Genomic DNA, 14274 nt, shown 5'->3' on the forward strand with positions numbered 1-14274 from the left:
AAAACAACGCATTTTAAAGCATACTGACTCACTAATATTGGACTAAGTCTAACATGGATTAACAATTTTTACAGGGATTTTACAGTTCTTCGGCAAGGAATTGCAGCACAACAAATATTAAATGTTGCATCTTAATGTGTACTACGTAGGATTATCTAGTATAATGTGGCATTTTGGCAAATGCTTCACTGTCAGACACCCTGGATCAGACTGATTGATCTCAACTTAATAAATTAAGCCTTCCAAGTACTTTTTGGAAGATATTAGAGCTTCCTCCCCTTCCATTCTTCCTGGGAAATTTTGGAAAATAGTACATTTTTTAATGCCACTAATGCGAGAAAAGGCAAGTTATTTATTTTTTATTTTTTGGCTGTCGCAGAGCATAGGGTGTTGGAAGGATTACAAGAAGTGATGTAATGCTGAAGAGAGGAAGGAACTATGTTTTGAAGGCACAATGACAAATAACCGACACTTTCAAGGTAAATAGCTCTGGGACTGGAAGCCAATGGACAGAAGAAGGAGGCAGAAGATGGCAGAGCAAGGGGGCAGTCCTCGGAAGATGCATGCAGCAGTGTTTTGAATGCTTTTAAGTCTGTGACTGCTAAAGGCAGGATGCCCTAGACAACGTTGATCTTATATAGTCAGGAACATAAATAAATGTACATTATTATGACAGAGGATAAGGGATGATTTTGCATAGCATACAGCTGTAATGCAAGCAAGTGGAAGAAAGATGACCGATCTAGTCAGAGAAGGAAATAAGATTTTTTGTTGACTCGACTGGGTTGGGTAATCAGCCCAGCAACACGGGCCATTTAAGAGAAGACCATATCTAAGCATATCATCTAAAGATGAGGGCCTCTGTTTGCTTAGTATTAAGTTTGAATTAATCTTCATGCAGGAGGCAACTGCTTGGATGCAGGACCAAACTTTCTCTTCGGGAGAGCACTGATCATTGCAAAGATCAGCGTAAGGAAACGTTACTTTCTGTATCAACTGCCTACAATATGAGAGAGAAACCAAAAGATCGTATTAATAAAGCAAGTAAGATACCATAAAGAGTAAATAGGTACAAGTCTCGCTATCGAGATGTTTAGAACATGACTGAAATGGGAGGGGCTGGACTCTAAAATTGAAAAGAGGTATGTCACAACAGGGCAGTACTTTGAATACTACATTGTTCTAAATTGAGTAATAAGCACCATGTGGGAAATTCAATGCTGCAGGGCTGCTTTACCTCCTCAATCATGAATTGGGTACAAACTGTTTGGGACAGCAAGAAGAGCTGTTCCATCCCAGTAAATGAGCAGAAGCAGGCTTGAACACAGATATTACATTAATTATGGTCAACAAAGGAGGAGATTCAGGAGGTCATTTTTCATTGGTTTTAGAGGGGACAGCAACAACAAAGAAAGGGATGATGTTGTATTAAGAAGAATGATTGATAAATCACCCTTTAACACAATGCCAGGCACAGTATTGCTTTTAAACAGTTCTGTACATCCTGTTCTGATTTAGTCTACAATTTGTTTTTCCTTCTCTCCCACAACTGCCTCTTAGTAACATACTTTTCCTAATTTGCTCATCGTATATCCTATTCCCTTTTCCTCTTTTGCACCCTCTTGCACCTTTTTGCTCATTCTTTAATCCATACAATCACTCTTTACCTTTTCCTTCCTCCCCTATGGACTCTTCCCTCTTCTTGCCTGTTAGCCCTGCTTACATCCACCTTTCTCTTACTCCATTATACTCAATACCTCTCATTTCTGCCCAGCCTCTTAAAGTCTCATGCTTGTTCTGCCTCTCTTCCACCCACATCTGCCATCCAAGCTCTACTGTTCACCTCTGATCTTTCCCCCAATCTCACACCTACCTCTCCCGTTCCTCTCACCCTCAAATCTCTACATGTTCTTGCTCTTCTGCACCTCTTACTTGTTTCTCTGTCCTCCATGCTTCTTCACCATTCATATCGCCTCAAGTACCCAGCTTCACTTGCTGGGTCTGCCTTCTTAAATCAACCCCACTCCTTCCCCTTCTCCTTTCCTTCCCCCTGCAGTCTCTTACAATCATCCACTTCTGTGCTTCCCCTCTGCCCATATTCTTACTTCTATTGTTGGTTCTACCCCTCTTACACCCTGCCATTCTGGTGCTTGTTCTTCCTTATACCTGCATCTGACATTCCTGCCTCCGTCACTGTTTCAGCTCTTCATCTTTTCTCACCCTTCCTACAATCAGCTCTGCCCTCCATTCTTTTCTCTGTATCTTTCTGCTCTCACCTCTTCCCGGGACTCTAACCTTTTCTCAAAGTCTTTAGTTATCACCCCTTACATCAACATTTCCCCTTCATTTCTATATCTATCTTTTGCTTGGATTCCTTCTTCACCACATCTCCCCTTCCACTAACTCATCCAAGCTCCTACCTGCTTTTGATTGTTCTGAGCCTTTCCTTCCACGTTTCTCCTCCGTTCTTCAGTCACCGTTAAGCACTCCTCATCTATTACAATTGTCTGCTTACATCCACTTGCTCTTTCAGGGCCTACTCTTCAATTCGTAGCACTCCACCAAGTCCCTTAACTTTTCTTGTTGGTTCTGATAGTATTTCTCCACTTCTCACCTTCCCCTCACTCTGTCTGCCCTCAACCTCTTACCTTCAGTTATTGGTTCTGCCTCTGTTCTGTCCATACCTTTCTTGAATGCTCTACTAATCTGTTATATGTAGTCCCTGCCCCTAACCTACTCTCCCTGCTTCTGCCCATCTTCCCCACTTCTCCTTTGTATAATTTCCTCAGCTTTACTGTTTCTCACTAGTTCTGACTCTCTTACATCCGCCTATCCCCTCCATCCTCTACTCTTCAGCCCGCCTCTCGCCACCTGCCTCTTTATCTTGTCTTGCTGGTTCTACTCTTTACAGCACCTCTTTTCTCTTTCTCTCTCTGGCCTTTCACATTTTTCGCTGGTTCTGTCCTTCCTATACTTGACACTTACTTCTCCCCTTTCCCTCTCTCTCCGAGTATCATACATTCTCTTGCCGGTTCCGCCCCTCCGAGTCTCACAACTTCACTTACCCTTTAACTCTCTCTCGGTCCTCTTAGCTTCACTTGCTTTTTCTGCTCTTGTCCTTCCACCTCTCCCCTCTATGCTATAGTCACATCCAATCTCATTCCAGCCTCTCACTTTCGTTTGCTGTTTCTGTATAATTACATTCACTTTTCCCTTCCATGCTCCACTCTTCCTATATGGTTGCTGCTTGGCCAGTGTGTTGCCAACATGACCGCTATTGTAAGGTCTCGCTTGCAGGCAGCCTTTAGTTGTCTGTTGTCAAAGACCTGTTGTAGCCAGTACCAAAAATGCACTTTGGTTCAGCCCATTGCTTGTCATTGGTAAGATTTCTTATTTGTTTGGTTCTTATTTGATAGTTTTCTTTTCTTGTGCTTGTCCCTCCCTGAAACATAGCTTTTTTGCTCTCCTTCTCATTGGGTGACTTCTATCCTTCCACTACTCACTCCAGGAACTACACGTTTTCTTTTTTCATTTAACATTCCGTAGGACTGCAAGTGCTTTCTTGCTCTTTCTCCCTTGTGTGCAGCATCCCTCCTCAAGTCTTCAACCACCTCACACTCTCTGCATTCCTATTCCCACCATGTAGTCCATTGCTTCCACCAGGCCTCCAAGTCTGGCTTTTCTTCATTTTATTTTTTTAACCCCACCCTGCCAGCTCCTCCATTGCTCCATCGGTCCGAGTGCTCCCTCCTGCAATTCTCTCCCCCCAAATTAACTGCAATTTTGCTACTGGGCCACTAGTTTCTTAAAAGTTGCTCTTACGCAAACTTTATTTTGTTTAAAATTTACTGCACCTTCTTGGACTGATCATAATTTAATTGTGGCTGCCTCATGATGTACGTGCGACCATGCATGCATATGCCTTAACACAGTGAGCCACTGTAGCCATCATAAAACAAATGTCTGCATGCACGATGACACATGCATGTATATACATTGCACCTCTTTTTATTGCTTATGCTGTTTCGTATCTGCAAATGAGCACTTTTTATGGTCGAGTGCACAAGCGATCCGTCCCTGTAGTAATCTCTCTTTGGGCTTTTAACCACGGCCATGTCACGTCCGTCACTTTCACTGGTTCGGGTGCTTGCCTTTTAAAATCCTCTTGATTTTATTAGTGAAAGGCATGCATACGTCATGCCTTTTGGTGTTTAGCCCTCCTTGAGCGCTCCGGCCAACTGCTGATAAGAAACGAGGCTCCATGTTTTCAGCCTGGTTTCCAGACTGCTTTATCTTTATCTTTATATTTTCCAAGCAGCGCGATCGCGCTGGAATTTACATAGCACGATCACGCTTGATTTTTTATTTTTTTATTTCAGCGTGATTGTGCTGTGTTTTATGTCCGGTTTGGAGTTTACAATGCTAATAGCTCTAACTTCAGCAAATGCGAGACCCGTTGCATAGCAAATGCTTATTTCTGTTCAGTGTTGTGAGAGAGCGTAGCTTATATAATCAATATTAACATGAAATGTTTATGAACTAATGTGTAATAATATCGCATAGAAAATTTATAAATATGTTTTGCTAAAACGTGTGCTTGAAATGTGCCCACGGGGAGTGGCCGTCAATATATACGGGAACTAATGAAACTGACTAATAATTATAAAATGTTATATTAAGAGATGATTTTGAACTAATAATAATAGGTTATATGTTTAGGTTTTGTTAATAAATCATTAGGCCTTAGTTAGCATGAGTCGAGACCTAGCTGCCTGGTTTCATATTAAATGTGTTTTTCTAACGTGCAGTGTGCTGACTTGCTGAAGGACATGAACTCTTGTTTTCTACTGTAGTAGATCCGTTCTTATGAAATTCGACTTGCTTGTAGAAACATTTTAGCTGAATGCAACAGTGTAGACCACTGGCAGGTACAAGGTCGCCTGAACCGGTACAGACAATGGAGCCACTGACCGAAAATGTGCAAAGGACCATGAGAGTTTAAAATCATACCGGACATTCCACCCGCTAAAGACGTCAATCATAAGGACCAATAAAATACGTGAGAACTGTTATGGGGTGACAAATTTGATGAAGTAATCGGAAATCTATTGGAGGGAGATAGTGGGGTGCAACCCCTTATCCAACCAAATTTTAGGGGGATGTACAACAGAAATTGGATAAAAACCCTTGACACCAGGAAGTAAATCAGAACAGCAGAGAATAGGAGACTAGGGGCCAGATGTAGCAAACGTTTGCGACTCGCAAACGGGCAGAATCGCAATTTGCGACAGTGCAAAATCGGAAATGGGATGCAAAAAGCCCATTTCCGACTCGCAAAAAGCGATGGGACCCGTTTGCGAGTCACATCCGGTGCGACCCCATTTTGCGACCCGCAAATAGCAAGTCGCAATTTGCGAGTCGCAAACCTTATGCAATTGCAACTCGCAAATTGCGACTAGTCGCAAAAAGCCCAGTTTGCATGTCCCATTTACCACTAACTCAGAGCAGGTGGTAACCATTACCAAAGTATAAAAGGGGACCCAGAAGCCATCTGGGTTTCTCAAGATGGCGGAGATATACCTGATAGCAGTGAGGAGGAGAGTCTACGCAGCCCAGCAGAGGAGGAGGAGGGGCCACAGACAGGAGAAGATATATAGAACCAGGCAGACTCTTTTTCAGCAAACTGAAGAGGAGATCTATGACAAATACCGCCTTAGCAGCGCAGCCATCCTAGAATTAATTGATTTACTGAAACCACAGCTAGAACACCAGACTCTGCGTGGCTGCGCCATTCCTACACATGTGCAAGTACTATGCTCACTGCACCTCTTGGCCTCAGGGAGCTATCAGGGGGTCATTGCTGTGGCAGGTGGGGTATCCCAAAGTGCAGTGTCAAGGTTCCTCAGGGCCTTCCTAGATGCCGTAGTCACGCACATGTCTCACTTCATATACTTACCAAGGAATGAGGCAGAAATCAACAGCACCAAGCTGGACTTTTACCGCATTGCCCACTTTCCCCATGTCATAGGGTGTGTAGATGGGACACACATTTAAATATGCCCCCCTGCTAATCTGGAACACATTTTCCGCAACAGAAAGTGTACCCACTCACTCAACATACAGGTCGTTTGTGATGCCCATTATGTCATCACGGACATCGTAGCTAAGTTTCCAGGCAGTACCCATGACTCATACATTTTTAGGCATAGTGGGATACATCAACGCCTGGAACGTGGGGAATTCGGAGACGGTTACCTCCTAGGTAGAGCCACAGACACTTGCAGACATACACACAGGTCACTGTGCACGACAATCTGGACTTCCTAACAGTGTACTTTTTGTGCCCAACAGGTGACAGTGCATATGCTCTTAGGCCTTGGATCATGACTCCGTTTTTGACACCCAGAACTGAATCTGAGAGGCAATACAACAGTGCGCATAAGAGGACCAGGAACCTGATAGAGCGCACCTTCGGACTCCTGAAGGCAAGATTCAGATGCCTCCACCGCAGTGGAGGTGCACTCCAATACACCCCCATTACCGCATTCAAAATTGTGGTCGCATGCACCATCCTCCACAACATAGCCACCCGACGTGGGCTACCTCTCACCCCTGCAGACCCAGATCCTGATGATGAAGAGCAAGAACAACCACATCGCCATCATGGGGATAGGAGTCTAGCTAATCAAGGCAGACTGAGATGGGAACACATTGCAACACAATATTTTGGACGGTACGTGTCAACTCCCACCATACTCACCTATTAACCAAAAACTCCATTTGTTAAGTGGAACAAAAATAACTGTTTTATTACTGTAATTGAGAAACTATATACAAGTTGAAATTGTCCATGGGCAGGGAAATGCCAACCAGTCATGTGGCACATTAACACCATGTGCCACATTTATTGGTCCTGGGTGTCATCTATGTTCTCCTGCCCCTCCTGCCAGCCTGGCTGGTCCCTGCTGCGTCCGTGGTGCTGTGCCTACCACTCCTCAGCACCCTGCTGTCAGTGGCAGATACACTGCTCACTGTTGAGCCCTCCTCACTGTCTTGGGGTGTTTCCCCGGTGGCCCTTGACATTTCCCCTGTCTCCATAAGTTCAATTATGTGGGTGAGACGTCCCAGGCCCCTGGCAACATCCCCAGCAAAATGGCCCATCTCTATTTGCAGGCCAACTGTCCTCCTCGACAGGCCTGTTGTATTAATGGCTAGCCTGCCGATCGATGTGGCCATCCTGTCCAGTCGTTGCATTGTCTGGCGATCTCTGCGCCGGCCAGCCTCTGCCTGGCCCAGCAGTCCGCCTGCCAGTTCCCTAATGGCAAGGGCAATGTCCCCAGTGTTCTGGCACATCATGTCCATGCGTCTGTTGAGGTGCTGCATGCTTGCATGGTTGTGTCTAACAAAGCGGTGCAGCACACCACTAATCCTGCCCAATATTCTGTTCTGCAGGCGCTGACCCCGCAGCAGATGTGCCTCACTGCTGGTTGGAGGAAGTATCCCGGATCCAGATGGTCTTGACCTGCGACGCCTGCACAGCGGTGGCTGCCCTGTGCTCCCACCTGTATCCTCCCTGCCTGTTGCTGGGGCAGCTTCTGGCGTGATTGTTGCAGCAGGCGTTACTAATGCTGGAATGCTGCTGACTGTGCAGGTGGGGGTGCTGGCGGGTCCTGGGGTGTCCTCCTGGGCCTGGGTGGTTGGGGTGTTGGGGGTGTCTTGCTGGAGACCTGTGGGACATGGGGAACACACTGCCAGTGTCTAGTATCTATTGCACAATTCCTAATAAACATTTGACTATGAACTGCCTATTTGACTACATTTCCCATAATGCATCATTCTGGCTTTTTCTACCCTGTAATGGAGCTATCTTGGTTGTGCATGCACCTGTGTACATGGTGGGTGGGGTATGACATTGATAGGGGTACAGGCTTATCACATGATACTCACCGGTTGATGTACTGGGCTCTGAGGTGTCCAGGTCCCCAAATCCACACACTGCCTCCTGCTCCAATGTTTCCTCCACCCTTTCTTCCAGGGGTGTGGGTGGTGGCACAGATGATGGTCCCCCTCCAGTGCCTCTCATCTCCCAGAGCCTTTCTGCCACCCTCTCCTTGGTCCGGGAGCGGAGGTCATACCACCTCTTCTTTATGTCCTCAATTGTCCTGTGGCTCACACCCAGGGAATTAATTTTTTCTTGAATGTCCTGCCAGAGTTTCTTTTTGGTGGCCTCAGGAACAGTGAGGGCTGCTCTCCCAAAAAGCTCATCATGGTGCTGACAGCATTCCTCTGTCAGCACCTCCAGCTCCCTCTCAGAAAATTTGAGTTTTCTTCTTCGTGGGGTTCCCTCCATGGCTGCTGCTGCTTGTTCAGTGTGAAGACTGGCAGTTATAAAAGGGTGTGGTCCAGCCTCCTCCCAGGTGTATTTGTTAACTTCCTGGCTGTGATGTCATCATCATGTGCCAGGAAGTGTTTACAGAGTGTTCTGGTGTGCTTTCTGGAGTGTTCTGCTGCACCTGTAAGCAATTTTGAAGGTAGTCGCAATTTGCGACACCTACTCACTAATTGCGAGTTCGTTTTTTGCACACTCGCAAACAGCACACAGCGTTGCGAGACCGGCTGCGAATCGCAAAATCGGATCGTTTTTTTTTTCTGGCATTCCAAATTGCGACTCGCATTTTGCGAGTCGCATCCACTCGCAAAATGCGAGTCGCAATTTTTATTTTTGCTACATCTGGCCCTAGGTGAGAGTTAGGGAGATGCTGATGCGATTTGCTATGATCCAGACACTTTGTCACTCTGCATAGAGACTTTGCTGTTTGGTTCTTAAAACCATTCTTACCTTATATTGCCCGTTTACACTTTACCTCCTTATGAGGGAAGTGCCCCTTTTATCCGATTGCTGAATTCCTGGCTGATGGCGAATCAACTGATGTCCTGAGGACGAAGACCGAACCTGAGTGCTGACCCAATACGGAGGGTAACTATATGACAATGAAATTGTAATTGTCTGTTTGCTTTTCCTTTCTAGGTACCAACTGCTTCTTTTAACAGAGACCATAGCTAGATGTTTTCTAAATTGATGTTACTAAATTGTTTTGCATGAAGCCCAACATGCCAATTCTAATTTGAGGTTAGGAGAGGGATTCACTAAACTGACGCAAATAGACAAATGACTGAATCTATGCTTTGTTGAAATAATGCGCTAACCTTACTCTGCTAAGGATAACCTATGCTGACGCTGTGTTATGGTCTAATGTTCGTGATTCTTACTTTGATGAAATCTTATCAGAGTTGCCAAATTGTTACTATGCTGATGTGTTTCTTGGTTTTGAGACTAATAAACTTATTAGTAGAATTGTAATCAATAGGGAATAAACTTCACAAAATCATATTAAACTGGTGTGGTTATTCATGACTGAAAGGTCATGGTGGTTTGAAAGTTCTATTAAATGTCTTTGACTAATTTGAAGTGTCGTATTACAGTGAACTTTGATTACATTATTGACATATTGATTGACATGCTGATTAGCTATCTCGTCCTAAGGTGTCTTCAATCAGGGTCAAAAGATTCATTGGCCTAAAACGAGTCCCAAAGTGAGTAAATTAGTCATAAAGGGATGCGTTAGCAGTTGCTTAACGGTAAATTCAATAGATCTGCATTGGCAAAGTCAAAAGGTGCAACCTATTTGCTTTGCCAATGATTGTTAAGTAAAGGCAGATCAAGACCTGGATATTGCAAAAGTTTGTATTACTTCCTATTTGAGATATAAGGTTTAAATTGCAAATACAACCATTTATGGTATCAAAAGTGTTTCCAAACAATAGATATAATAAAACACATGGCACCCAGCTCCTTGAGTGCCTCTCCTTTTTTACGAGGTTGCAGTTTTCAGTGATATATAGTGAAGCTATGGTTAGCTTTGCTTGTCCCTCATTAACATATTTTTAAACAAAAATATAGACATTTATGATAAAAAGCACAATTAAAGTGATTGTATATTAAAACTGAAAAAACTGCAGAAATTCTCAAGTTAGGGTCTCAATCCCTTACTTACACCACTACTGAAATGTAAACCCAAAGTGGATGTACTTTTTATTTGTAATGTTTTGTATAGCTACTTCAGTCGGCAATCAAGTAATTGAGAAAACGAAAATTGCCCTTTTCAATGGAAACTCTGACCTAACCATAACTATATATGTATAAGAAACTGTATAATTTTTTTGGGGGTGGTGGGTGATGACTATCCATCTCAAGGAATTATTGCAACCTTTGAAAGGTGAACTCTCAAAATCACTAAATTAACCTGAGCTCGTCCTCCTGGTAGCTATGGCACAGAGCAGACATGCTAAACTTTAGGCAACACATTTATGGAGTACAGAAAACAGTAATAATGAAGTAAAATGCAAAACAATAAAAAACCCAAACTGAATTAGAACAAAATTAAGTACAATTTCATTTAAATACTGAAACCAAAAGGACGAATAGCTAATATGGGGAACCAAAGATTTTTTTTAAAAAAGTTTTAAATAGGAATAGTCGCAAGAAGCATAGAGTGTCAATGATAGTCAATGGTTATGGTAGACAAGGACCTAGGTGCAATTTGATGCCAACTGTGATACACCAACCAAACCCGTCCCGCTCAAAGATTTTACCTTCTGACTTTAGTCCTTCAAGTTCCAATCTACTACATGCATACAACTTTAGCCTCCCAGGACCTTACGGGAGGAACTTACGGCCTCATTATGAGTTTGACGGTCTCACTGTGGGACCGTCAAACTTGCGGGGGGACGCAATGGCGGCAGCGACCCCCCTGCCCTATTACAATGTTCCCGCTGGTCTGACCAGCAGGAACATTGCAATAAAGCATTCCCGCCGGTCAGACCAACAGGAACAGTGCTATGAGATAGCACTCGTCTCCCCTAAAGGAGCCTTTCAGGGTATCAGGCAGAGACCACATCAGGGTCCAGTCCAGGTCCAGTTGCCACTGCTCAGCTGAGCAGTTTAAAAAATGTTATCTTGTAGCTTGTTCCATTCCTTTATCTTGAACAAGAGGTCAGTCCATTGACCCTTGGATTCCACTTTTTTGTCTGGGAACAAGTGGGAGAAGGCCCAGTCCTTCAGGGGTCCACTCAGGTCACAAGCAGCAGGTCCAATCCTCTTCTGCCATTCCTCTGGTCCAGGTGTGTTCTGAAGTGGATGCATGGAAAAGCCACATTTATACTTGGCAGAAGTTAGTGGGTGGGAATGCTGCCTTGGCATGCCCTAACCAGTGGAGTTCCTGGGGCCAACCCTTACCCACTTTGGACATTTTCAAGATGGTGAAAGTCCTTGTACGTACTCAACTTGGATCTGTGGGCTGGGGTGTATGTGGGTACTGTACTATGGTAATCATAATGGCCTCCAACATCTAACGCTAAAATCTAGTTTGAGGCAGCCACCAAACTCCAAATAAACCCACTTCGGCACATTGAGGGGAGGAAGGTGTAAGGAAAATTCAAGGGGACCCCAAAGGCCAAAGGACCCCCCCAAAAAAAATTATATATATATATATATATATGTATATATCTATCTCCAACAATAACCAAATCCCTCATTACGTCACTTCCGACACAAATGAAGGGAAACTTTCCAGGCAGATGCTGAAGTGAGTGTCATATTTCCTTGTAAAAAAAATCATAAAGATTCATTAAAAGGCAGCAACGTTATTAGCAAAACTTGCTATTTCTTTAGAAACTAGGTCCTAACTATAACCACCTAGTGGCAAACGCCACTAGGTAATATTCTCTGAAAAAAACAAAGGTTACAGAGATGTTATAGTTAGGCTCACATTTGAGACATACAAAACCATAGAAATTTTCAGTTATAGTTACCTGAGCTAACTATAACTTGTGCCCTATAATGCACTGCTTGTGACCTCACATGTTACATCTCTCATGATATGGTCAGTGACCGTGGCTGTATGGGTGAGTGACTGGGTGCACGAGTGATTCTATGAGTGAGTGATAGGATACATGAGTTCCTGTATGGTTGAGTGAACGGGTGTGTGAGTTGTTGTATGGGTGGGTGAATGAGTGGATACGTAAGTGGCAGTATGGGATAGTGACAGGGTGCACGACTCTCAGTATGGGTGAGTGAGTGTCTGCATGAGTGACTGTATAGGTTAGTGAATGGGTGCGTGAGTGACTGTATGTGTAAGTAGCTGGGTTCATGAGTAACTGTATGAGTGAGTGAATGAATGACTGAATCTGTGAATTATATGGTGCATGGGTGGTTGTATGGATGAGTGAGTTGGTGTATGAGTTATTGTGTAGGTGAGTTAGAGGGTCTAGTAGTTGCTGTATGGCTAAGTAAGTGGATGCATGAGTAGTACTATCAGTGACTAAGTAAGATCATCAGTGGTATATGGGTGAATAATTGTACCAGTGATATCTGGATTCCTTAATGACTGTATGAGTGGTGTATGTGTGAGTTAGTGATAGTATATCAGTGTGAATGAGTAACTGAATGAGTAATTGAATGTATAAGTGATGTGTATACTGTTTTGTGAGTACTTACATTGCACACTGACTGAGTGTGTGTGTCAGATACTGTACAGATCAGTAACCAGAAAACACATTACTGGCAAAATACAAACAATACATGCCTGAAAAAAATTTTCTGACACTCTACTATCTTCAAAGTTTTTATGACATATGTCTCCAAATACTGTTGAAAAAAAGAAGAATATAAATATGTTAGTATGATTCTTATAAGAGATGTAAAACAAAGCAGTATATATTAATTATGATATAGCAGTGTATGAGAATTTGCTAAAATCTTTTATTTTTCCTCTTTTCTGTTCTCAGTCTTCATACTAGTACCTATAAACAGAATACTGTATACTCATCTTTGAACAGTGGGGAAAAACAATCATTTGGATTGTAGAAAAAACCCTTATCTCCACAGTATTTCACTGCAAGTAAGTTATACTGTAAATTGCACTCGCTACAAATGTTACATTATTTGATTAAGCCACACTTACTACATTAACCAAAAAATTGTATGTTAAAAATAATTTGGATAATATTATAGCTGGTACAAAACTACAAACAAATATAATCCAGTCTTGATGTTTTCCACATCATTTTGTACACATCACCCCTGATAGGCCAAATGATGTCTTAAGAAATGATAATCCACATAGTGAGAAAACATATATTCATTTTCTTCCTGAAATCCTATGAAGATGTTTTATCCACACTTCATTTTTGGATATCCATTTGTTGACATCACCCTTGATAGGTTGAATGATTTCTTAAACTGTGCTGATCAATGTGAACAGAAGATCATATTGTCATTTTATTCCAGAAATCCTATGAAGATATTATAGCTACACTTAATTTTTCGATATCCTTTTCTTGACATCACCCTTGATAGGCCGAATGATGTCTTAAACAGTGATGATCCACGTAGAGAGAAGACTATACAGTATAGTCATTTTCTTCCAGAAATCATATGAAGATATTTGTTCAACACTTCATTTTGGATATCCTTTTGTTGAAATCACCTGTGATAGGCTGAATTATGTCTTAAACAGTAATGATCCATGTAGTGAGAAAACTGTACATTTCTTTTTCAGCAGAAATCCTTTGACCACTTTTCATCTACAGTTCTTTTTGTGACATCTTTTTGAAGACATGATCCCCGGTAGGCGGAATGATATATTAAGCAGTAAATATCAACACAGAAGACTGTATCATATATTGTTTTTAAATCTTTCTTAGAACTTTGGAAGAGCAGATAATAATTGAAAAGCTTGAAAGGCAGTTTTTGTTTGAATTGCAGACTGCTTTCATTGCTCTCCAGCCATCCAGTGTGAGTCTTTAAATATACATTATAATGTCCAGATGTAATATTAAGGCCCTTATGGAAAATGATAGACAAGGTACAGTATGTTCTACCAGAAATTTATATCTGTCCAGCTTTAAAGTTTGGAATCTCGGTGTCCAATTTTGTTCCATCTGCTCTGCATCATTGAGACATTGCTATAACATATTTGCCACTTCTCTGTATAAGCAATGTACACAGTGAATGGGACAGGTCATGTTTTGGTCACTCTTTTTTATTAGTTTATCAAAAGATACACTTTTAGATTCTGACAGATTAAGTACAGAAATCGCTTATATTGGATTTAAGTTGTAGATGACAAAGAGCAATATTCACACTCATTGTTCCATGTATAACTGAGTACAAATATGTCAACAATATTTACATTTTGTTCTTTTAAAACTCCA

This window comes from Pleurodeles waltl, chromosome 5, assembly GCF_031143425.1.
Source record: "Pleurodeles waltl isolate 20211129_DDA chromosome 5, aPleWal1.hap1.20221129, whole genome shotgun sequence".
Taxonomy (NCBI): Eukaryota; Metazoa; Chordata; class Amphibia; order Caudata; family Salamandridae; genus Pleurodeles; species Pleurodeles waltl.